The sequence below is a fragment of the Acyrthosiphon pisum genome, chromosome A1 (assembly GCF_005508785.2).
Source record: "Acyrthosiphon pisum isolate AL4f chromosome A1, pea_aphid_22Mar2018_4r6ur, whole genome shotgun sequence".
Taxonomy (NCBI): Eukaryota; Metazoa; Arthropoda; class Insecta; order Hemiptera; family Aphididae; genus Acyrthosiphon; species Acyrthosiphon pisum.
The window spans coordinates 131,602,279-131,629,078 of NC_042494.1; the positions used below are offsets into that span (position 1 = coordinate 131,602,279).

The 26,800-nt window shown below is 28.1% G+C and overlaps 1 protein-coding gene across 3 annotated transcripts in view; it reads left to right on the forward strand.

Annotated features, from left to right (window-relative positions):
- The window catches only part of LOC100167808, a 100,789-nt gene that overhangs the window by 18,368 nt on the left and 55,621 nt on the right, over nucleotides 1-26,800 (forward strand). For all 3 annotated transcript variants that reach the window (XM_003240249.4, XM_016802418.2, XM_029488343.1), the window contains one exon: nucleotides 26,169-26,228. The gene's annotated coding sequence lies outside the window, so the exon portion shown is untranslated. The remainder of the gene's footprint in view (nucleotides 1-26,168; nucleotides 26,229-26,800) is intronic.

The following is a 26,800-nucleotide window of genomic DNA, read 5'->3' on the forward strand; positions in this document are numbered from 1 at the left end:
CGAAAAATACAACTAGACCATTTATTTTTACATTTAAGATAATGTTCTATTAATAATTCGTATAAACTCAATTTTTAAGATGGAAAAAAAATTTCAAAAAAATCTTCATTGGGCCATCACAGTGAGTACACCTACATACTAGTTACCTCATCCATTTCAGAAACAACCCGTATAATATATTATAATAATTATGACTTTTTAATTCTAGATAAAAATAGTAATATTTTCTAGTATTGTTGAACATTTTAATAAATTTTCATTTCTTTAAAATCAGTTATGTCGAAAAATATAATCGTTTGTTTATGTGGTATTTTCCCCTATTTTTTAAATAACTAATAAGAAAATAAAAAAGCCTACTTCCAAAGTATCAATTTTGATAATTTAAATATTGGGGGTGTTATTACGGACAAATATATTTGGGGAAAATCATATCATACAGAAAATATTATAATTTATAACACTTAAAACTAGTTTTTAAATATAATTCATTAGGTACTGTAAAAATGTAAAACTAATACTTTGCTCAGTCTTAAATCTCTAATTACTAATTAGGACAATTTTTGCTAAATATATTATGACGTGAAATAGATATCAAATTAAATTTGTTGGGTAAGTACTTGTTGACCTACAAGCAATCAATAATTTTCACTACAATCTGTCTTCCTCCCATTGAAGAATGATTATTGTCGACACCAGAAGTGTACAAGAAAAAAAATCCGTTTCTGTTCACTTTATAGCTGTTTGGTTGATTTGTTAGCTCTTTGGCGCAAGGACCGGAGACGGTTTTTAAATTTTTGGAATTTTGACAAAACAAAACCATTAAGAAAATGAAAGTTTGATTTATTCAGACAATGGCGGCACTGCTACGGCCACCTAGTCTAGTGAAATATAGTGGGCGATTGTGTTTAGCGCTCCCCTCCCACCTACAACTATTCTTCAAATAAATAATTTTAACCCCGTTGTCTCTCCCCGACTAGTTTTAGCTCTTTTTCGCATAGGGTCGTTTTTTTTAAAAGTGACCAAACTTACTGGATACGGGTAGTTAGCCACCACGCCATCATAAGGTCTAGAACTTTAAAAATAAAGCAAAACCCTTCCATAAAATATAAGCACGATCCGAGTTGGTTTCTAAGTATCTTTTGTTTAATAAATGTATAAAACGTATTAAAAATCACAAAATTTATTGTACCTATTGTACTTACAAAATTATTTATTTCATTTAATTATTCTTTAACATAGTAATTTGACTACAGTTAATGAAAATTGTATTAGTTACTGCTACAGTTTATGTTAGATAATAATGATTTAAAATATTTTAATATATATTTATATATATTCATTAATGAATAATAACCATAAAACCTAATTTAAGCAGCTTTTAAAAGTTGAAATTAGAATATAATTTATAATAATGTGTAGATATATACTATATTAATATTATAATATACTGTACATTATGTTTCTTTGGCTGATAGGTTCAAACATTAATATTCAGTTAACATTTATTTAACTGTGTGATCTTTATGCTTTTAATACTTCATTGTCTTAATTTTGTGATACAAAATAGATAATATATGTCCCTATATTTATATTAAAAATTTGGTTGAAATATAACTTCACATCCCTACGAGAATATAAAAATGTATGATATATTATTTACGATAACTTAAATACGTGTATATTATGAATTAATTATATGAAATGAACTTTTTTATGAAATTTAAAAATAGTTGCATCTGTGTGTTTTATTAAACATTCATTTCTAGTTTTCGTTGTACCGTTTTTATATAAAGCACACAAAGACTACGAGGCATTAAATGTTGAATGTTATTGTTTATATTATTGTTTGGTATATTTTATAGTATTACTAATTATTATAATGTTATATAAGTAACCATAAAAGATATATTATTGAACCTAGAATAAAATAAGAAATAGATATTAAGACTTAGGTTATGATATGAATCCACAAATTTAACGTTAAAAATTAGTTTTAAAATATAATTATACGATCAATGAAAAAATTATAAAGTTCAATGAGAACTATTTTAATAATTTAGAAACTAAATGTGACTACTTATTTTCAAATAACGAACTTATGTTATTCATACATTGATATAAAATATATGCGCCTTGTACTCTGGATTATTATAACTTTCTTCAGAAAAAAAACATACATTTTAATTTATCACATCTAAAGATTTTTTTAATAAAATAAAGCAGGTAGTAATAATAATTACATTATAACGAAAAGTATATATATTATTCGTAAATGTGATGTGTTTCTACTACGATTTAGGAAACACGACTTTTCTATGAATCTACTATTTTTGATATCATTAATTACAATTTATCCAAGAGCCCTCCAAATTCCATCAATTATTGTATGCTGTTAATATTTAGAATTCTATATTTATATTTTGTTATTGAAATAGAATAAAAGAAGTTGAGCATAATAATTATTGTTTAAGCGTTAAATTAATGTTTTGGTATGTTTCATGTTTCTCTTGACCCTTAAAAAAAAAAAAACTTCTCAGCAAACTAAAAATTAAATGGTATTACAGAATATGGTATACATAAATAAAAAACAATCTAATTTGCATCAGCATACAATAAAGATTATAGTCGCTACCGCTCCAATGAAACCCGAAGAATTTTTGTATAATTCGTCGTATTCTCGCTATAAAGAAAAAAATTACTCGTGTATATTATTATTGAAATATTGTAGCCAAACCGTGAAATTAAAAAGTGCTTTCGAATTTATCCCCTTCAATGTACACAAGAGGTGGAATGTTGTTGGTCTCGCCTTTGTCACTAATGTGCGTTGCTGACTACATTGACCATGCGGCAATCCTTGACTAATACACCCGTACTGTAATTTTAGGGTTCTAACTGACATTAAAACACAATCGACAGACAAGTGAGAAAAAAATTAAATCATTTACATAATAAATCGTCCATTATGAAAAAACCCACGCATTTTTTAGTACTAAAACGTAAAGGGTTACAACTAACTGAAATTATTATATTATTATATTACTGACATGCATATTATTATAAACAAAGTGGCATTTGCTTTTATTTTTTATTTTTTATATGTTATATTTTTACAATTCTATTATTGTATCTATATACATTATACACATCTCAAGAATGTGGATAATGCAATTGATTTAAAGAAGGTAAGGAAAATGTTTGTTTTCATTGGAATTTCATATTTTATTTTCCATTGTATACCATATAATACAAGTCTTAAGAAAGTCTTAAGAGTCTTTGAATAGTAACGACGTTAAAATAACGCTTTCATTTATTTTTCTAACACTTAAATACTAAAAGTTAATTCTTTATAAATATTGTTTTTGATGCTAGCAAATATAATTACATTACAGAATACGCGTATATGGTTAGAGCTTAGAGCAACTGTTTTTACATACAACTTATAACTAAGGTCTTGTGTTTTCTGTCGGTCATTAACACGTAATATTTTAGAAAAAATATCCTAACATGTTTAAAATTACTTGTAGGTATATTGTAATATTGCCGACCACCACGCAATATCTAAGCGTATCTGTTCGGTTGGATCTTCAAATAACCGGAAGCCCTGTAAAGGTTCTAAACCTTGTTTTCGTGTTGTGAAAATTGTATGAATTAACTCTACCTGGTTAGGTTAGGTTAGGTAAGGTTGGGTGTACCATGAATAATGTGTATTGGTCTATTTTAGTTTTTCCAGTGCCTATTCATATAGACTTATCATAAAATAAAAGTGTAAAGACTTTCTATGTACCTATAACTTATAAGTACATATATTATTAATAATCATAATTTTGAACTATGAAAAAACATTTTACAATATATTGTGTGATCACACTTTTGATGTTTGTCATTATAGTTTATTTTTTTATAGATGTCTACAAATATTACTTATTTAATATTGTATCTATGCAAATTAAAAGTTCCAAATTATGATGGGATTTTTATATTTTTAATCTTAAAATCCAAAAATTATTCTTTAAAATAATCATTAATCGTATCTGCAGATTCCGAGCAATTTGAAATTAACATTTTCACGTGTTTAACCTATTTTAGTATTTTTATGGAAAGGTTAGGCGCATAACGCCATTATAACATAATGGAATACTTACACATTTTATAGACGATTACTGGCTCAATAATTGGTCATGATTTCTCCTTCCGAATAATTGTACGCTTTTTGAATTTTTTCTTCTTAGGTCCCAAATATCTCACGTGGGCCTATTTTCAGTTTCGCTTCATTTGAAATATTTAAAAATTGTCCTCATCAGACAAATATGCTGCAGTATACCTATATATTTTCTTAGTTCATTGTTGTATGTTTGTTTTACTTTCAGCATTTAGGATTCTGTTAACTTAAACAAATTGAACTTGTTACCTTCAACATTCTCCTTTTATTACATTCGAGGTTCTTAAAATCACTTAATTAAGCCGTTAATTTTCATTTTCGGTTTTGGGACTTATCATGTATATCGGTACTGTTGAATATGCTAAGTTATATCAAACTTCGAGAAACCATACATTTTAACACTTCAAAAAATCTTAACTAAACAAAAATATGTTGGTACAATGATACGAACTATATAAATTATTGTAAATTTAAATCAAATTTTGGTTATGAATGTTAAACAGTAAATCCAGAAAACAGTCTTTTTTTTTTAAGGAAAAAGTTACTCCCAGAAGAATAATCCTTCTAATAGATAACACCCCTTAATAGCAGAACATTTGATTTATTATGATATTTTCAATAATATCTAATAATTTTTATTATCTTTACTATATTTTTACTTTAACTAGGTACCTATCGTAATATTATTATCTGCACTGTTCATTTAAATAACTTGAATAGTTTTGTTGGATAACGATCGATTTAAAATATTTTATTTTAATTATAGTATCTTTTTTCAGTAATGACGAAAAAATAACTATTTTTAAAAGGATAAACTACTATAGGTATTACAATGCATTTTTTTTTAGTTTCGGTAATTTGTTTCAATACTCTTAATTAATATTCCTAATTATTGTTTTTAAGAGAGCTTTCCCACACAGAATTTGGGAAAAGATAATATTTTTTAAATATTTTGGAGCGCTTGAATAATGAATATTTGACTCATAATATTGTAGAAATATTTTATTCTCATAATAATAAAATATTGAAGTATATGGTATTGCACAAAAATGTTGACTTAATATTTTTATAGTGTTTCCGTGAAAATGTTTTTTGAAAAAATATGATTAAAATGGTTTGTTGATGTTTTTTACAAAATATTTTTCAAATGTGAACTTATTGGTCAAAAATATAAATAAAATATTTCCTTATTATTTACTTAACTTTTTCAAATATTTTGACAACTAGGTATATTGTTTTCCTGAAAATATTTTTGCCATAGTTGGGAAATTTTAAAATGCTGTGTGGGTTTTAAACAGACTTTCAATAAAACCTACATAGCTAATATAAATGGAAGAATATTAAATAACTTAATGTCGGCTTAGTCCATTTTTTAACGAGCTACCAATTCAATGGATATATTATAATGTGAATTCGGTATATTATATTCATGTTTGTTTAGCCTAACAGTTGTTTATATCGCATGCTAAGCTAGTTGTGTGCAAATATTTGTTTGCATCGTTTGCTTGAACATTATTTCTAAAATATTACGTCTAGTTTCTCTATATATAACCCTCGGAGTTCAATACAACTAAATTTGACGTGTATGCATAAGGCCATTATGACTATAATTTTAGTATTCATGCTTAAGGCGATCCACTCTTTTAAATAGTTTATCATAAGTTATGATTCGTGACAGTTAAAACCAAGAATGAGAAGGAACATGAAAAAAATACATATACCTATAACCTATACCTAAAATATAAAATTGAAGATATTATATATTGTATTTGGTGTTTTCTTTTTTTGATAAATAAACATTTGTATGTCTTATTCACCTATAAGTATTTAAACGGAAAAATTCTATTATCCTATTTAATTATTATAATTATATTTACCTACTATTGATAATTTATTTATGTAGGTACAATTTTGATGTATATATACTGGACATAAATTAAATACTATAAAATATGGTCAATGAACCTTAATCGGAGAATATTTTTAGTGAGGGAACATTGAATAGAGTCACGTGTAAAAGCCATTGGTCCTATAGACCGTGTTCTGAATTGAGGATAGCATGAGTTTGGCCCCTCTATCGTTTGTTAATCTAAGTATAAAGTAGAATAGAAGTAATGCTTAAATTATAAATTACTTATATTCTACAGCTTAATTGGATCTACTCACGGGATACAAATTTAAAATGGGATAGGTACTGTGTAATAATAACTCTACATAGTATTTTAATATAAATTAAATAGCTGGTATTTAGTATTTTTATAGAAATAAAAATGATTTATACCAAAGTTTGCTTTCAATTTTCGACTTAGCTTCAACTTTTTCACTGCCCTTGCCTTCGTGGCCTAAATGTTAAATTCATGACATAATATTATATAATGTACTGAATAAAAAAAAGCGTTTGATGAAGTAAAAACCTATATACTTGCTAAAGACCCATTCCTGACGAAACTTCACCGAAACCATTTAGATAAATTAATTCATCAATATTATTATCTTGTGTAAATATTTGAAGGTAAACTGAACGGCTTAATGCAAATTTCAAATATTTGAATGCAATATGTAATATAGCCCCAGCTGTATAAAAGAAAAAACTAATTCAATGAAAGCAACAAAATAATTAATCTACCAATATTGTATCAAACACGCATGGAGGTACGCATATACCTATTGTTTGTTATATCCATTATTGCATTGTATAGACAACACGATACGCGGATCATATTTTCTTTGAGTCCAGCTGATTTGACACCGCGTGTGTATAATATAACCGGGGTAGCAATATTACACTGTGAACCTAATCATTTAAATACAACCCTTCAAACCCGATTCGGATTTATTTATTTACCGAAAACCAAATTCAGCACCTCGAGCTTTTAATCCAATATTTCGATCTATCGTGTACACCACGCTTCCCATATACCACCAACTCACAATTGCAGTACGTATATAAATAGATGTGTTTACCCTAAATCGTGTCGTCCATAATGCTTTGTGTTGTTTATATATTTTGATTATCGTTGTTTTTGATAGGCATATTAAAAACCTGAAGGTTACATAGGTTAGCCGTGTACCTTTTCATATTATAAACGTTTTATCAGTAATTGATAACCGTTCACCATCTGTAACCAGATGTCATCAAGTTTAATATTTTTCAATGTAGAACGTGCTGCAGGTAACGTGGTATATTAAAAAAATATATTACCCCAGCGTTTAGCAAATTAAAATACTGCGACGTGTTATTAAATTATGGACGACACGATGTATAAGAGGTGTAACGGCACCTTTATACAACACTGCACCGCCATGTGCGCGCGTGTAAATACACGTAATCCATCTATACCTATGTAGAATTATCGATTTCGTTTTTATTTAATATTTATATACATTTTTCTTCTTCGTGTCCTATGCCGTCGTCGTCGTCGCCGTCGTTGCAGTTCGCATGTACAACGCATATCGTAGTGAGTATATACCGTGTTGTGTATATATTACTACATTGTGGTCACGTACGGTTACCGTCGTCGCCGACCTTGACCCCCCGGATACCTATATATTATTATATAGTTATAGTAGTTTCATACACCCGGTCGCGACGACGCACGGGGTTAATGTATGTACACACGACTGTACGGCTTTGGTGTGTGTGTGTGTGTGTGTGCTCTATACGGAGGGTTGTCGAAAAACCAACACCGCGCGCCGAGGCACCAGCGGTGGAATAATAGTTGTAGGAAACTATACAATACGCGTATTTCGACTATACGATGTGTGCGTGTACGTACGTACTACGCGCTTGCCGAGGGTGTTTCGTGAAATTGATTTCCTCTGGGGTCGTTGCAGCAGTGTATAACGACCGCGGCAGTGAACGTTACACGCACGCGGACGCGGTGTCGGGATCGAGGAAAAATGCTCTGAAATTATAATATAATGGAATAACACTGTTTCCAAAATCGGTACAGACTTTTCACCCTCCCCTTTCCCCAAACACACGCTCACCACCGTTTATTCGAATTCACATAATATTATTCGCATCGCGTAATTGCTACAAAATGCACGTCGTAGTATACGTATCGTGCACGGGGGCAAGTTTCAGACTAGGTTTCAATGATTATCCACAGACACTCTTTGGCACACATAGATCAAACCTTTATGATCCAACGGTAATTTATTGGATTCTTGATATTTAGTATTTGATGTTTCAAAAATAATTTATGTAGCTTTGTAACTAATGTCATTTTGATTTCAAGATGATAATTTAGATCGTGGGGGGGGGGTGAGGGGGTGAGTGGATTACTATTTAAGTTATGTTCAATGACATTTTGTAAATCTCAGATAAACCTTTTTAAATAATTCTAGTATTTAGATAAACTATTCAAATAAAACAATACGATATAGTTGTCATAATACTATCATACTTTTTTTACTTAGTATTTTGGAGAACTGTAGACGCTTATTGTTTACGGCCTTCACATTATAATTGTATAATGCAATAAACAGACAAACTATAACAATAGTTAGGCTAATAGATAATCATTTTTATTGATAAAGGTAATTTTTATCAATATATATTTCTATACGTTTTCGAGATTAGTCACTAAATAGTAAATTTATACATTTAACCAAATTAGCCACTGGCCCCACACCTTAACTTTTTCCGCTCTTCTCCCCTACACAAAATAATGTCTTATATTTTTCTATACGCTGCAATTTGGGATTATGTCTACTATGCATCAAATATATCTGATGTCATAGGTTTATGATTTATATTAAAATATATCATAGACATATTTGAATCATACCATTTTACACTAATCAAGACTTCTGCAATGCGGCAATGGTAAACTCTGGGAAACATAAATTGCGGATAACCATACCATGTATGACGTAAGCTATGTTAATTCTTTTGATAACCATTTTTCACTAAAGGCACGTACGTGAAATACTTAGAGCCAAAGGAAATGAAGAGGTGAACAATTGTAAGCTACGAAACAATGAAAATAAAAGAAATATAGCTGTAGTATTTTATTTTTATCAACTTGACTCAGAAGTGGGTGGTAATGGTCAAACTGAATTGTCGAAACATTTATACCCAGTAAACCTGTAGTATTTGTTCATGACATGACGTGGGGTAAGCACCTACACCAGAATTGTACATTTCAAAATTAACCTGGCTTAAATGATGTTCTAGGAAGTCTAACAATAACTTTGGTTCGCGCTGCCCAAAGATAATATCTTGTCGAAAACTTGTATAGTGTTTATGTGGAATTTCAAAATTACGAACATGTTGTTCCAGGTGCCGCTTTTAAGCTCTTGACCCATTCCTAACAAATATATTTGATATTTATGTTGGCTGATTCCGCAATGTGTATTTAAGTAAATAATTTGCCAGATGATAATTATCACTAAATTGTAGTGAGATTATGGAGAATCGGGAAATGTGAAAACAAACCGAATTATCTAGAGCTAAATTTAAAAACGATAGTTGATTTGCTCGGATAAATACCGTTTTTATTAATCACGGTTTTATGTCTTTGTGTCTTTTATATACCTATATTTATTGCTTTTTTTTCAATATAATGCAATTAAGTAAATTAAAAAATAAATATATTTTGTTGATTTCAGTCTAGTAAGTACACGATCGTATTCATATTCAACAGATGAATTATAAACTATCAATAATAATTCGATTAAACGTTTGCGTATAGTATAGTAGTGTATATATGTGTATAACGACTATAATCATTAAACAATCAACACGTGACCCTGAATACATTATTACTTATATGGGCCATAATATATAATATATATATGTTATACAGAACATAAGACATCTGAAGTCCTTTATAACCAAGACCTCATCGTTATTAATCGTTGTACACAGTTTAAGAGCGAACTTAAACTGTATAAATGAATTATGTGAGGAATTATAGAAGTATGTGTTACGGGTTATTGGTATTTAATGACTTATAAACATAATATTATTATTATTACATAATATTATTATGTATAATGTTCAATGTATGATATTTTATCTAGTACATTTTTTAATAATTTACTATGGATAAATAAAATAAATATTTTGTTGTGCTAACTCAGATCAAAAATGTTTTATTTTACCATAAACATTATCTGTAAATTCTTAAAAATTCATAAACAAATTCAAGCATAATAAAAAAATAAATAAGCAAGCACTTTCATTATATTTCTATATAAATAATTCCCATGTTAAATTTCTGTACATTAGTATTTTGGCATAACATTAATTCCCCGATTAATACACTCATTATAGCTGTGACAAAAAAAAATAACTAATTTATATTAATATTATACGTATTATATAAATTACCGTACTAAATTAGAATATATTCGTCGAAATAATTTACGTTTACATCCAAAAATTAACGCCTTAGAATTGTATACTAAGTACATTATATGAATATGAAAATGTCGTTTACGATTTAAAATATCTATAGGTATAAATAATTCCCAACAGTTTTAGTAGGCGTATTCTTCTTTTTTCCCGTATCAATTATCAGAATTATTTTATGACATAAGGTTCAAAATATTATATTGATCAATTATATTTATTTAATATCATTTCACTTAGCAAATTATTTATTTTAATCACAAGTTATACTATATAAATATGATTAACGACACCCATATTATTATTTTGTTTATATTATTATTACTTTTTAAGTTCTAAGGTTTTACTACATTATTATTATATTATTATGTTTTTTAATTTTGATATCTACTAAGTAAATTTGCCCACTCACATTAAGTTTTGATGGAGCTTATAGCTGATCTTTAAATCCCTCTCACTATGACACTGTTTGAAAAGCTCTTTATACAATTTTACTTCGAATAATATTATGTAGATTGGATTATTTAAAAAAATTAAACTAACTTACACCTAAGAAACAAATCTCCCGTAGTCTTAACTGTTTCTTAAAAACAATTTTCAACAAAATAATTGCCATTCACTTATTTACTTAAAAACTTTCTATAAAATAAATTCAAATACCTACAAATGTAATCTACATTTATAAAGAAACGAACAAACATAAATGTTGTGTGTATAAAACTGAAATTATGTCATAAGTTAATTTTAAAATTCAAAATATATATATTATTGTCAATTCATATTTTTTTCTGTGACAAGCCTATTTTGGTTATCAAATTATTAAAACGATGTTATTTGTTACAATATATTTCGGACGAATTCTAGGTCAACATTTTATTTGAAGGTAGAGAGACGTCGTAACAATGTATCAAATTTGATTTGTGAGCATTTCGTTTGAACTGACGAAAAAAAAATGTGTTATTGTCGTACACACATTTGTTTCATTCAACTACATTATGTTATCAGTTACAATTATTGAATAAATAAAACGCAATTAGTGTTTCTATTTTTTTTAGGTACCTCTTTATGGCATTTTTCTTTTGCATGTCATAAAATATTTTCTGATGTCTGTACGATTGAGGTTGTATAGTTAAGTATAATCCAGAAATTTGCATATATATATGATTTAAATGTATATATTTTAATTTTAATAAGAATTGTTAACATTCTATTCAGAATACAAATACATTACGTATATTAGGTATACGTCATATACATTCACGATGAGTATGTGATAAGAGAAAGAAAAACATACATTTGGGTTAAATGATTAAAACTCTACCCTATTAGCATTAGATTAATATATTTAAAAAATAATTAATTTAATGTAATAACTTTCTTCTGAGTATGTGGTGAGGGTTGTCTAGTAATGAAGGCTTATGTAGACTGACATTGAGATTTAAATAAAAATGAAAATGTATCAAATTATAATATTATACTGATAAATTTTTCAAATATATAATTTAGGTTATATAGTAAATATATTTAGGTAAGAATAAATCAATTAAATACATGCTTTTATAGGTACCCATGGGTAATATATTTTTATATTATTTATTATTTTATTTATATAGATAACTATTCATATTATGGTTTACTTGTTAACAATAATAATTATTTTAGTCTTCAGAGTTACAAATTTTGTATATTTGTTAGGAATTCGACAGAATACTGAGTGTATCTCACAAGTTATAGAGTTACCCTTAAACTCTTGTGTCAAACCAGAGGTGGTCGATTAAATTTATTTCTCGCTTGGGATTAAGTTTACTCAATTTTCATTCGAAAACATCTCTTTGATCACATATGTGGATGGCAGTACAACATCAGAGAACAAAACACTTAATATCCGTAAACGTTAACCTCGGGATACCCTATATAAACCTATTTATTTTACCCAAAAACGTATAATAAAATCAGTAAAACGGTGAAGTAATTCATTTTAAAAACGGACTAATCAATATATTATGTATTCATAATATACAGTAACGATAACGTAAAATAATAATAATGACTGGTTAACGGTCCTAACTTAATAATTGCCTCACAACTCACAAGTATAATAAGTACTTACAGACGGTACAGAAAAAATATACAGTCAGTTTTTACTTTTCTTCGTTGCTATACGAATCTGACGTTTGATAATGTTTTCCATTTTAATATTAAACAATTCAAAAATACACTCTACTAAGTAAAATTATTACATAACTTGTCCTCCTTATTTTGATCACGTTTATTGTTAATTTTTCTAAAAGAAATCATACAAAACAAACGACAAAAAGATATTTTTAAATCTTAACATTGCTGAAAATTTTATTGTCGCATACATTTCCGCTTGTCCGGTATTCGTTGACATTCGTTACTTCTATAATCTATTTAATAACGTTTTTCGGATGTTTGTTTCTTCTCGATTTCTTCACTCACTTCGTAGTTTAATCAGCGATCCTCCCCCCATCATTGTCTTGTACTCTCAAATTTCCGTTACTAACCTAGTCCGTATAACCACCGCAATATTCGAAATTGCAATATTGTACAAGCGAAATCATATAATTTACAACTACAGCACATAAACAACCGCTTGTGTCAAAGTTGTAAATATACATGGGTCAACAAACCTTAGAATAACAATGTCAATAAATAATAATAATAATCATAATAATAGTAACGAATGCGTTTATTGTGTATTTCTAGGTGTATGTGTAATGTGTATAGTGCTTGCAACGGTAGGAATAATGTATACCTAGTGTTATTGTTTGTTCCGTCAAAAATTATAATTTGTTTATTTCATAATATTATTATATACCTACGTCTTATCGTGCTCTTTTACACTACACGCAGAGTCACTGTGCACCAAACGATTATTTAATCGGCAACACAGTGTCTACAGTGACGTAAATTCGCTATGCCTGTCAATCGTAACTTGAATGGCCTACAATTTTAATTTATCATTAAAAATTTTACAATTTAATATAAACCGATATTTTCCCATTAGCGCCGCAGTTTTTTTATTTACAATTTTAACCAAAATTTTGTTGAAAATGTATATGTTTTTAATGATAGTAAAAAATCTGTTGCCATATGGCAACGCACGGCGTTAATGGGATATGTTGTTGTTGTTGTTGTACCTATTAAAAATGTATTTAATTTTAGACATTAAGCGAAACTCGAGTGCTATTATTGACTTTGTGATTTTTTAGAAAATACTTTTTTAATCACTTACAGTTTAATCTTAGTACCTATATGTTGTACATTTGAGAAATATTTTTTTTTAATTATGCAAATATAGAGACACTCCTGATTTTTAACAACACTTTGACGATTCGTTTTTTTGGAAAACCTTGCCTATAGGTTAGAACTATATTTTTCCTAAAATAATGTTTCATATTCCTATACTATTTCCGAGCTATTTCTTACCTAACATTTTCAATAACGTTTTCGAATTTTTTTTTTCAGTTAAATCGTTCGACTAATGTTAAAACATTATCTATTTATCAAACATGTTTTGTGTTTTTCAAATCACAATGTTTTATTGTATGATTTAGTTTTACTTAAATCAATTAAACAAATTGATTAGTTTAAGTATTACATTCTCCATGAATATGTTGGATATAAGAAATAGGTAGATAAAATACCTAAGTAATAGGTAAACATAACTAATAGGTAGATAATCTAACCTAACCTATTACTTATGTACTTCACATAAATTATGATAATCTTTTTCGAATAAGTATTTCGGAATTTTTTTTTATAAACAAACCTTTTAAGGGAAAAAAATGTTCAAATACGTACCTAGTAATACAATTGATTATTTAAAAATATATTTTATGTTTATTACAGTTGTACCTATATATGCAATTATTTATATGTATACCGGCATATATAATAATTATACGTTGGTCTTTGAAGTTTACCAATGGGGCCTCACCATAAATTTGACCGTCAATCTAATATTATTAAACGAACTTCACTGCATTTCTGTAGAAATGGACGTTTTAGAAACTTTCCCTAGGAAAATAGTGCAACAATGGCTGGATGGACAATTTAATTTAATTTAATATTCACTTTTATGACACAATTAACCTGTATACATCGATTATTTATACCTACTTGGCTACTTAAGAGGCTGTCAGCGCACTATTTGTTTTCTCTCTCTGGCTCACACGCAACATAGACAAAACACATTTACGCAAAATCATTTTTTTATGCGTGTAAGTAATCTTAGAGTAAAGTCACCCATTACAAAAAAGATAGATAAAAATATTTTTGAGGGAATGACATATCGATTTGTCTAAATATTGTCTCAAAACAATTTAAACATCATTTAAATTTACAGCATTTTTTTGTTTGTTTTGAAAGTCGAATACAAAATCAAATAATAATAAAATATATAAAATCAATATGTCATTCCCTCATAAATATTATTCTCCATCTTTTTTGTTATAAGTTACTCTAAGATTACTTAAACGCATAAAAAAGATTACTTTGCGTAAATGCGTTTTGTCTATGTTGCGCGTGGGCCAGAGAGAGAAAACGAATAGTGCGCTTACATCCTCTTAAGTGTCGGTGCCGGTTTTTCCAATTTTCCGAAATTCCGAAATACTATAAAATTTGAAAGTTTTATTTTATATTTTAGTTATTATACCCTTTAAGGAGGTTGTTATGGTGTATTATATCAACGAAAATTAATGTACAGGAAAAACTCTCACGCCCTGTAGAATAGTCGGATTTCGTTAATTTTATTTAAAAGGAGAACATTTTTCATGTCGGATCAAAGAAAGAGTTTTCGTTTTACTTTAAATAGTAGTATAAAAATACGTTTGAAAAAGAACAAATATTGTACATTGTTCAAAATGCATATTTTAGATTCTGTAGTTACAATTTTGATCTGACCTGCAAAATGTTCTCTTCTTAAAAAAAAAAAAATAACATAATACTACTATTCTACAGGGTGTGAGAGTTTTTCCTCTAAAATATGTCTATTATTGTACCTACAACCTACCTACTAAAAAACGTACCCGCTTCTACGCCCATAAAATGAATCTAGAAGAAGTCGCTTCGTCTCGATCTCGAATTGACGAATTATAAGTAGGCATATTTTCAGTTATTTATTAGAGTGAATACTTTTATCATTGGTATTTCTACAAAATAGAATCACAGAATAATTCTGTGATAGAATCGCCGCATATACGCATCCCACTAAACTTGTCATTATTTACGTCATTAATAAATTATTTTAAAAATGTAGTTATATCTAGTTGTAGGTACTATAACATTTTGTACGAACTAAAAATGCAATAAAAGATAATGGAATATATTTTTATGACTGTACGGTAAAAAGCAAGCAACAAGCCATGTAACAACCAATTACATTATCAATATCAACGTATTAATCTACTTTGTACATGCTAAATTTTCTATTACTAACCTTGTATCTGCGGTATAAAAATGAAATGTATTTACCACACTGGTTGATTCTTTTGATAGTTAAAACTCGTCTCGAAAAGTTTTAACGTTTTTGAAAATATATTTATTTTTTTTTTTTTATTGAAAGTAGGTAAGTATATAATATATAATTTTATATTCCGTAACGAATTATTTTTCTGAGAATTTCAGTAAATAAAAATCTTATTTTAAAGCTGTAGTTAAATGTAACAGTTGTAATAGGTATGTGGGGTGCTTTAAGATATTGGTCCTACTGCCTATGACCTATGTTGGTATTTGAAACATTTAAATACTTATTCGCAAGAAAAAATATATTCATAAAAAAAATAACACCATAATAAATTAATTGATAACAATTATTTTTGTTTAATTATTCAATTTTGTAATAATACCTACCTAATGAGAATTTTTTCCAAAGTGTGTACTTTTGTACTTCCTAACTATTACAGTAAACCGTATTTGAATTTAAAGGCATCGAGCTGATATACAGGATGTAACAGGAAAAACATTTTTAAATATTGATTAGAACCAAAGTTTTTTTATTTTTCAGGTCCTTTCGTTACATCCTATATTAAGTGATACTCAAATACACGAGATGTAAAACACTATTATACTCAACTACTCTGTAATCCATGTAAAGGATTATAGTGTAGATCAGCGTTTCTCAATCTGGTCGTCCTAGATGAGGGGTCACATTGGTCAAAAATAATTAAACGCTGATGAAGAAAAATAACCTTTTATTTACATTAAAAATAAAATTATTATGATAGTACTAATTGTATGGATATACATTGATTTTGATACATTTAGGTTGTACTCGGTCACCAAATATATACATTCAAAACACACTAAGTCCATGTAAACTATGCAAAAGTCACTAAGTTAAAAAAATCTGATTCTCAAAAATCATATTTTTGGATTTGGTGTTTTGCATGAATAGGGACGAAATACACTTTAAACAATGAATAATAAAGTAAAAGTATAAATTAATGTGATAATTGAGAATGGTTTATACTTTATATATTCAAATATTTTTTTATCATAAATAGGTTGGGGGTCGTGAGGTGACTGATTTAATCGTTAAAAAGGTTGAGAAACGCTGGTATAGATTATAGTTTAATTCACGATATTATTATAGGTATTCTAAAAATATAGTTTGTAAACAATCGAAATCCTCTACTATTCAGTATAAATGTACTGTAATTTTATTTTATAAGTAAACAATGTTTTTTTTAAATTGCTCGTACCTACAACCTATCAAATGGGCACTAAATATTTCTGGAGAGGGGTTAAGCGATTATGTTTGGACTGTTTGGAGGCATACAAAAATACAGTCACTGCCTGATTAGCTATAAGTCTATAAATAATACATTATAATTTATAAGTATGGCTAGACATATTATAGTGCATTGATCTCTCTTTCTTTTTTACTCATCAATTAAACATTTTGTTCATCTATAGTCTATAATCTATGACAACAAAAATTAACAGGATTTTTTTTCTTTGTTATCTTTTTTAATTTTATTTCAATATCAACAATAAATACGATTGCGTTGAAATATACCTATTATATCCGCTATTCTATTACTAATACACCGATTACTATTACATGTTATATACATTTAGACATTTATAACTGCAAACCAATGATAATAATTAGGTATGAGGTATTTAAATAGTAATGTAAATTAAACTAAATATTAGTACTTATTGAGTATTTAATACTTATCTTTATACCAAATATTATTTTGAAAATCGCTGAATTATTTTGTTTTTAATTTTTTATCCCACTTATGTACCTACAATTATAAAGTGTATGGACAATTTTTAAATTAATATTTAATTGAAAGTAATTGAGTGGTACCTACAATGGAAAAAAATATAACCTTAAAGTTAAAACTTATTTAAACTATTTTTATTTTGATATACATCAAAACAAATATCAATTTAAGCTTTTTCAACACGCAACTAAATAAATAAATAATATAATATATATTTATAATCATGTTTTTATTTTATATTTTTCATTCAACTTAAATTAGAATTAATACAGAGTATCATGATAAATGATAAATGTTAAATGATAATAAACCATAATAATGTAAATAAAATATATTATGTACAACACCTATTGTGTTTTGACTTTCAATCAATTTATCTTATTTCTTGAACAATTCAAAACAGAATTTTTAAGTTTTTATAATTATTTTATAAACGGGGCGACATGACCAAGAATTTTATGGATAAATGTTCAAGACAAAAATTGTTTGGGCGAGTAGGCATGTGGGTGCGGGTATACTATATATGCCTTACTGGGCAGTTGTTATCACGAAATGACTTTAGGGTGTAACTACATTTCAGTATCAGTGTTTCAGGGGTAGGTGGGTTAAAAACAATTATTTGTCTCATGAATAAAAATTGTTCGCGCCCCCACTGATTACAACAATAGTTTAAACTATTGCATGATTATCATTTAACACTTTAAAGGAATCTAATAATAATTAATAAAAGTGTGCTTCTGGATTTAAGTTAAACCTTTTGGATTTCAAATTCAGTTACATAAATATTCGTCATACCTAAACCTAACTTATATAATAACATACCAATTTTGACTTAATCTAATATGTATTACGACGTATGTTATGAATTATGATTGTTGTATTACCTACTAAGGTCAATTGTATTATTTACAGATATTTTGTCTTTGAGAAATGTATACGACTAAAATCTAAATGAGTTTTTAATGATGTATTTAGTACATATCATTAATAATAATGTTTATCTATCATAAAAATGCCTGGCTTGTAGTAATCACGTGTGTTTTTCATATAGTATTTTTAAATCATATGAACTTTTAAACCGAAACCCATTGAAATTCCCTTGTAAATCGGTCTGGTAACCGTGAAATTACATTTGGTTTTATCTTCCAAAACCAATAGTAGGTAGGTGCATATACCAATTAAATTATGCACCAATAGAAGTGTATAAAGTCTGCGGTGAATATCAAGTGAATTAAATTTGCGTTAAAAGTCTAGTATGAGTGTGTGCGTGTGCGTAGGTAATTCGTTGTGAATGAAAAACAGGAAAAATGAAGCAAAAGAGACTGGTGGAAAGAGCATTCGATTAGATTCGAATCGTTCTGATTCCTGAAACAGAAGAAAAACCACTGTTAAATGAACCGAATCACATCGGATTTTGTAAAATTTCACGAGACTATGTTATATACTTGTGTTTCAGAGTCCACCGCGTATAATTTGATTTTAGTACCTAGCTGATATTCCGTCAAAATGTCTCTTTTTTTAAATTTTAAACAATTAAATATTTTTTTATTACAAAATAGTATATGATCGTGGAGTTTCATCTGTATGTAGCTGCTTCTTTATCACCAGAATATAATATTATTTAAATTAAATTACTGTTATCACTTGCAGCGCAGCTTAAAGTAACTAGTAAGTAGGTATATTAAAACAATGTAAATATATACCTGGCTGTCTGTATAGTATTATATTATATAAAATGTGAAATTACTTTTATATTTTGATAAGTTGTACATTATACATATTGATATTTTATAAGTTTTATAATTTTATCATCCCAATTCCCAATATTGGTTATAACTTATAGTTCGATTTACTGTACGATCACTGAGTTTTTTTTGTAAGTATGCAATTTAAATACTGATTTCCTGTGTACATGTGCTTAAAAAAAAAGTTTACTTTTTTGATGAAAGGGTTTATCCTCGGGTTTATCCTACTAGCTGTTTTATAACTTTGTACCGAGCAAACAATAAAACAAAAAAATAGTCTGGCACTATTTTTGGTACTATTAAAATAACAGTGTCCCTGAAACGTTAATGTATATCTAATGTAGGTATTATATTATGTATAATGGTGATATTTATATGTTTGTATATACAGCACTTATCTGGAAATTTATTTCATTAAAAAAAAATAATATGCATTAATTATTTCGTTTATTTATTCCCAGTTCTACTATTTTTTTATGATTTTTTTTTTTATTGTAAAAACCACTCTAGCTCACTTTTTATTTCTGCAAACTATAAAAAAGTGAAAAGTTATTTAAATTATTCGTAATCAAAATTATTAAAAAATATATTTTCTCTGAACATTTATAAAAAATATATCTTTTTGCAAAATAATGTTTTAATTTTATTACTTAATTAAATTGTGAGTTAAGCATATTTATTTAGGCATTCATAATGTATTAACCTCATTAAAACTGATATCGTGTTAATTAGTTGTGCTTATAATGTACTAGGTACCTACTTGGTCTGCCTAATGTCCAAACACAATCAAAATACAATTCCTGAGCTTAAAAAAAAAATAAGTAGGTAAGTATAATAAATACATTATAATATGCGTTTAAATCAAACTAAGTGACAAAATTATGTAAAAAATATTTATGTTAATAAGTATATTAATAAGTTTTCATTGCGATTTTGCATTTCATAACTTTATAGTGCTTACGATGTTTACCTAATAATATGTTTTATTTTCATAAAATATTTGACATACCAAATGCATACCCATATCCGACTAATTTAATCGAGAATTCAATCGTCGGATACTTATAGTATTCTAAACTAAAAATGTCTTTTCAATATTGATTTTTTTTATTGTTAATTAAATTTGTGTTTGTTTTAATATAATATTCTGATGTCGTATAAACCTATACCTAAGACGTTAAGATATTTGTTAAGTTTATTTAAACCAGCAGTTGTTTATATTTTATTATTTATTAAGTTAATAATTGTGTTTCCTTTGAATTAAATTTAAATTATGAACGTTGTTCAATTTCAGTCAGTCAATTCCTCGGAGAAGTGATGTTATAACAGTAAATCTGGTGATTGGTTCAAATAGGAATAAAATTCTTTTATAAAACTAAAAACAATTTTATTGTTCGTAATATTTATGCAATAAACTACATAGTGCCTTAAACACATACCTACCCTTTTAAAGCGCTTAAAATAATGTTAGGTTATATTATGTAAGGTACAACCATAACAATTGACGGCAATAAAAAAAAAGAATAATAATAATTTTGGCACAAGTCTTATCTTATATTAACGCACACGACGTTAATGTTATACAAAATACCATGCGCTATTGCGCTGTCCGGTGTTTTTTTTTTAAATAGCACAATATTCGTATACGTTCCAATCTCACGTCAATAATAAAAAATTGGCGGGGGTTGAACCACCCACTTCCTCCCACTCGCACCGCCATTCGCGCTGAAGATGTTGGTGTTATTATTTCGACTCGGTGATTTTTCTAGGTTTTTCTCTTGCCTTTTATATAAAGCACTTTTTTCTTCGGAAACTTCGTAAAACCCTAAGGCTAGCGCAGTACGGCGGGGACCTTGTTAATGCGTAGCTTCGGCGTTATTGTCACGCAATGTCCAGAGTCGTTCCATTATCATTATAATAGGGTAAGAATACACATTTTCGACCTGGCCAAGCTGTCACAAAATCCACCAATACATACATACTTTATATATCTAAATTAAGGAAAATACCATAGCCTAACACTATATCTAACCTAACCTAACCTAACCAGTATCGGGCAACTGACAGCCGTCAGACTTTGATAATGTCGTTTATTATCGTCTATACGCATCAAAAGGGTGGTTTATACATATACATCCGTGGTCCATCCTGGGATATAATTTATACGCAGTGCGCATAATATGGTATCGAATCTATTCCTTCGTGGCGTCGGATAATAGATTTATAATATCGTTATCGCAACACGTTGTGACGAAATGGTCATATATAGGTATTAGGTACCTACCTAAATATTATTAAAGCTATATCGGCGATATGTTTTTGAACAAAACTAATCGATTTGACGTTTTGACATAATTGTTCTATCATGTATTGAGGGAAAAGGGATAAAGCTATTTAATTATTCTACTTTATCACTTGGTATTTTACAGAAGCTTTCACGATATTTTATTTTGTTGAAATAACACAAACTATAATAATCTTTAAAACTATTGTTTTTCTCGCAGTTATGCACAAAAATCGCTTATAAAATATGTCTTCATGCCTAAATTGTGCATTATACGCACTATATTCATTCAAAATACAACTTTGCAAGTTAATAGGTACCTACTCAGTATGATGGCATGAACATTATTGTAAATTATGCAGGTATATATTGCTTTATATGTGAATTATAGTGTACTGCATGGGCATTTTTCTTTTAATATTTTACTATTAATATTTATATTCTTGAAAACACTTGGGTACATCGTATTACTTTTTTAGTATTAAGAAAAATAAATTATTCACGCATATACCTTTGGTTTATGAAAAATATTATTTTGTAGGTGCATACGTCATATACATAATATATTTAAAAAAAACATATAAAGGGGTATTGTGTACAGTTCAATTATTTTAAGTAAGAGTAAGTTATGACTTACGACTCTTGTATTAAACTCTTTTTAAGTAGGTCAAAGAACAAAGTAACTTGCGGAGAAATGTTGTAATTAGCAACTACAAATTAATGTAATTGAGCGATGTTTTTTTTTTTTATAGAAATTACTATGAAAGTTTACTGACACGTCCGCTTGCACAAAATGTATTATAAAAATAAGTAAATAAAAAAAAAAACAATAATTAAATGTCACTATTGCCCTAAAGACCTATAAACACCCATTCAAATAACGATCGTATATAATAATAATGTAAAATAATAACTATATTTTTATTTCAATGCACGTTTTATGTCACCTAACTATTTAGCTTTGGGCGGAAATCGATAAAACCATATAACAATAATATTTTGCAGAGTGGCAATAGATTATTTACTCATAAAACATCAATTTTGTTTTGGGAAACAACTATTTTGTAGACAATAAATGCTAGTTGATAGGTTTCCCAATTGACTACCCATGGTATATGTATATTATTTTTTCTCCCAACTTTACATACCTTCATAAATCTCAAGTATATCAAACTCAAATAAGTATTTCGTCTTAAAAATCGATTACAATATTTTTGTGGTTTTCCACCCCGAGTCATTGAGTACACGTTGATGAGTACACATCAATTTATTGTTTTTTAAATTTTTTAATATTAATTTAATAATATTCGTGTATCGGAAAAATGTTCTAATGGCAACATAATACATTATATACCATATTTTCACAGTCGTAAGACTCTCATTATTATGTGATTTATTTACCGTGTAACGATATTATGATTTTTCACCAATTTAAAATTAATTGGATTGGTTGATGATTAGACCGACGTGGGAAAAAAAATGTTAACTCGGTTTGAATGGAAAATGTTTTAAATAATATATCATACACTGCGTTGGTAGGTAGCGAGTAATGGGAAAAATAATTGTAATCGACTAAACAATTAATAAAAAAAAAATGATACTCGCATATTTTTTGCCCACTTCAGTGAACTCCAATATACATATAGTGCCTATACATGTTATATTTTTATGTTAACTCTCTATACGATGTGTACCTATATATATTATATACTGTAACATGTAATGTTTCAGTATAAGCAAAAAAGTCTTTCTCGGATTTTGGCCCATATAGAAAATACAATATTACAGGTGGATTCGTGTGTACCTATATTATAATACTGTTGCTGCAGGATAAATTATATTCTGATCGTATGTTGTTTTTTTATGTACTCGCGAGAAGAAATGAGTTAAAAGAAAAATGATAGATCATCGTAAAATATTCTATAAGACGTCTACGCACACCAACTCTCTTTGAAGTTACCTAACCTATTCAAAACAGTCACATGCCAATATTTTGCCAACATCAGCGGATCGCACGAGGAACATTAACTGATTAATGTACACGGTGAATGATTATCATTGCATAGATGATATCCAAGACATGATATCTCTCGCACTAAATATATACATAATATATTCTTTTACTTGTGTACAGTCCCTGTAGGTACCTATACTGAGTATTCATTATATTATACTATACTCCGTGAAAATATGTTCTTAAATCAATCAAATAAAAAGCAATTTAGTCTATTAAAAATGTATCCTTATATTTATTATAAAATATTGTATAGGTTTGCTCACCAATCTAAATATGTATTTATATAAACTACCAAACTTTACATCCAGATATTACAACTGTGAGGGTTATACAAATATAATGGAGAATATAATACTATGCTAGTATCTACCTACCTACCTACCTACCTACCTACCTACTAAATAACCCCATATATGTGTACATTTCTATGCTTAATGTACAAAATTAAAAATTATATTGTTTGTAATATACTTAACATTTATAATTGGTATTATAATTTGTTGTACTAATTTAAACATTAAGGATATTAACTAGGTATAAACTATGAATAAATGTTAAAAAAAATTGATTTAGAATAGGTACAATTTACTTGTATGATAACGTGAATACAGAGATATTAACCAAGTAAGTCACCCCCCCCCCCCTATTTTTCCCTTTAATACTGAATTTGTTCATATTATGTTTGTAATTTTTAAATATATATACAAAAAGCCCATATTTTGAATTATTTAGATTTTTATACAATTGGTTTTGTGGTGATATACCTACAAACTTCTGTTTTTCAAAAATATGATTTTTATCATAAATGTTGAATTTTATCTGGTGTTGTGCGAAAATAAAACCTGAAAGTTATAATAATATGTATATAGCTGCAGATTTTAATCGTTATATTGAGGAAAATTAGGAAACAAAAAAAACGCACAAACAGGGTTTTTTTTAACGCAGTTTAGGCTAAGTGCTAGGTTCAAGGCTGTTTACTTTGTATGATTATAAATCCTAGTGGCCTCTTGTTTAACGATATATATATATACCTACATAATATATTTAACTTTATTTATTTACTTTTTTTTATAAAATAAAAATACTAGATTTATTTTTATACAATACGGCGTATAAATCACACGCAACCCACTTCACCCACCTACCACTCCGGTGCCTTTTTCTACTGCCGTTGATGGCGCGAGAAAAGCCCCGACACGCAGACCTCTATATCCAACGAGCATAATACAACACCGCTTGCCGATTATAGGTGCCTATATTATAAAAGTAGCCGTCCAACCACGTGCGCCTGCTGTCGTACGCGAGCACAAAATATTGTGACCATATTAATCAGTAATCAGTGATCACGCAACCTATGTATACACTTTGTTGCAGCCGCCCCATCGTTGAACTGCACCGAAAGGATGTAAAAAAACAATGTAAATATTATTACACTTAACATTATACCTATCATATATTACTGGTATTAACTTACAAGCTAATACCGCGCCGCCCTGTACCGTAGAACGGTGTGTGAATAAGTCCGTTGTATAAATAGCTTAAAATTAATCTAAATATTTTGAAAAGTTCATCGTGTACATAATACATAAAATAATAATATATCATCGCGTAATGGCGAAAAGTTTCTCCTATTTTACTCCCAAGTTACATCAAAATAACTAAAATAGGTAGTTATTTTTCGTGTTTAAATTAATCTGCAATTGTCTCACAATTTGAACTTTAAAATATAATATATAAAAAAACAATATTAATATTATATTATAATATAAACAGTATTAATATTTTTAATTTCAATAAGAACAATTTATAAGGAACCTTTGATTTTATTTTCTAGCCTTAAAGTAGCTACTAAATAATTTGCACATTTTCATGAAAACTAAATTAATAACGGGTTATATAGGCAAAAAGTAAGACCGAACGCGGAACGCGAAACAACCTATATGTATATCCTGTTTGGTGTGATATACAACCAACCTGTACCTATAAATATAATATAAGTAAATTGTTTTATGACAAATAATTAGTGTATTCGATTAATTTTATTATCATCTTATATGATGTATAGGTATGTATTTCGTATATTATATTATATAATATAATATATAGATATTTGATCGTACGTGCTCTTGCCCTTGTATGCTCTTGTCTCTTGTAAAGATATCGTCCCATGCCGACAACGTTGAACCCTAAAATGTTATTAAACACGTGTGCACTTTTGCGCTTGGTGTATAAAGCCGTAGCCTATAAATATTATTATATTACAAGTTACTCCAATACTGGCTGTACCACCATCACGCCTTCGCGTATATCATATTTGACGTTTCGCTTTTCTTTGTGTTTCAGATTAATTTGAACCAGAGGAAACCGCCGTGCACTTGATACATGTTTAAGAAAATGTAATTGGTAAGTTTTCTCCTCTTGTTTTACTCTTATTTTACTCATTATGCGACCAATTCGCAAAAGTGGAAATCCTAAACAAAATGGTATACATCCCTCTGCTCGTGAAGTGTGGTGCTGCCTATATACAGGATAAGAGGATTTAACTAGAATAATTATATTAATTGTATTTAATGCCTGTGTAATATGTGTGAGCATTGCGCTTAGAAAAAATAATTTAATAAAAATTAAATCCACAAGAAAATACTTTTGATAAACTACGGGGTTATACGAGGTTTGCTTTACAAGCAAGAATCCGATAACTGGGATTCTTGAAGTACTAACGAAATTGGATTGTTTTATCAGTCGAAATCTTTGTTAAAAAACGCAAGCAAACGGTGATCAACCGAGCGAAAACGGTGTTTTTTAAATTGCTTTTGATCTTTATTTTTTAATTTATATTATGATTCCTATTTAAACATATTATTTTAAATACTTATAACTGTAGTAGGTATACACTTAAAATTAAAATGTACAGAAAAAAGCTTTTATGCTCATTGTCGTGGTAGTACCTATATTATATTTTTCAACAATCAATA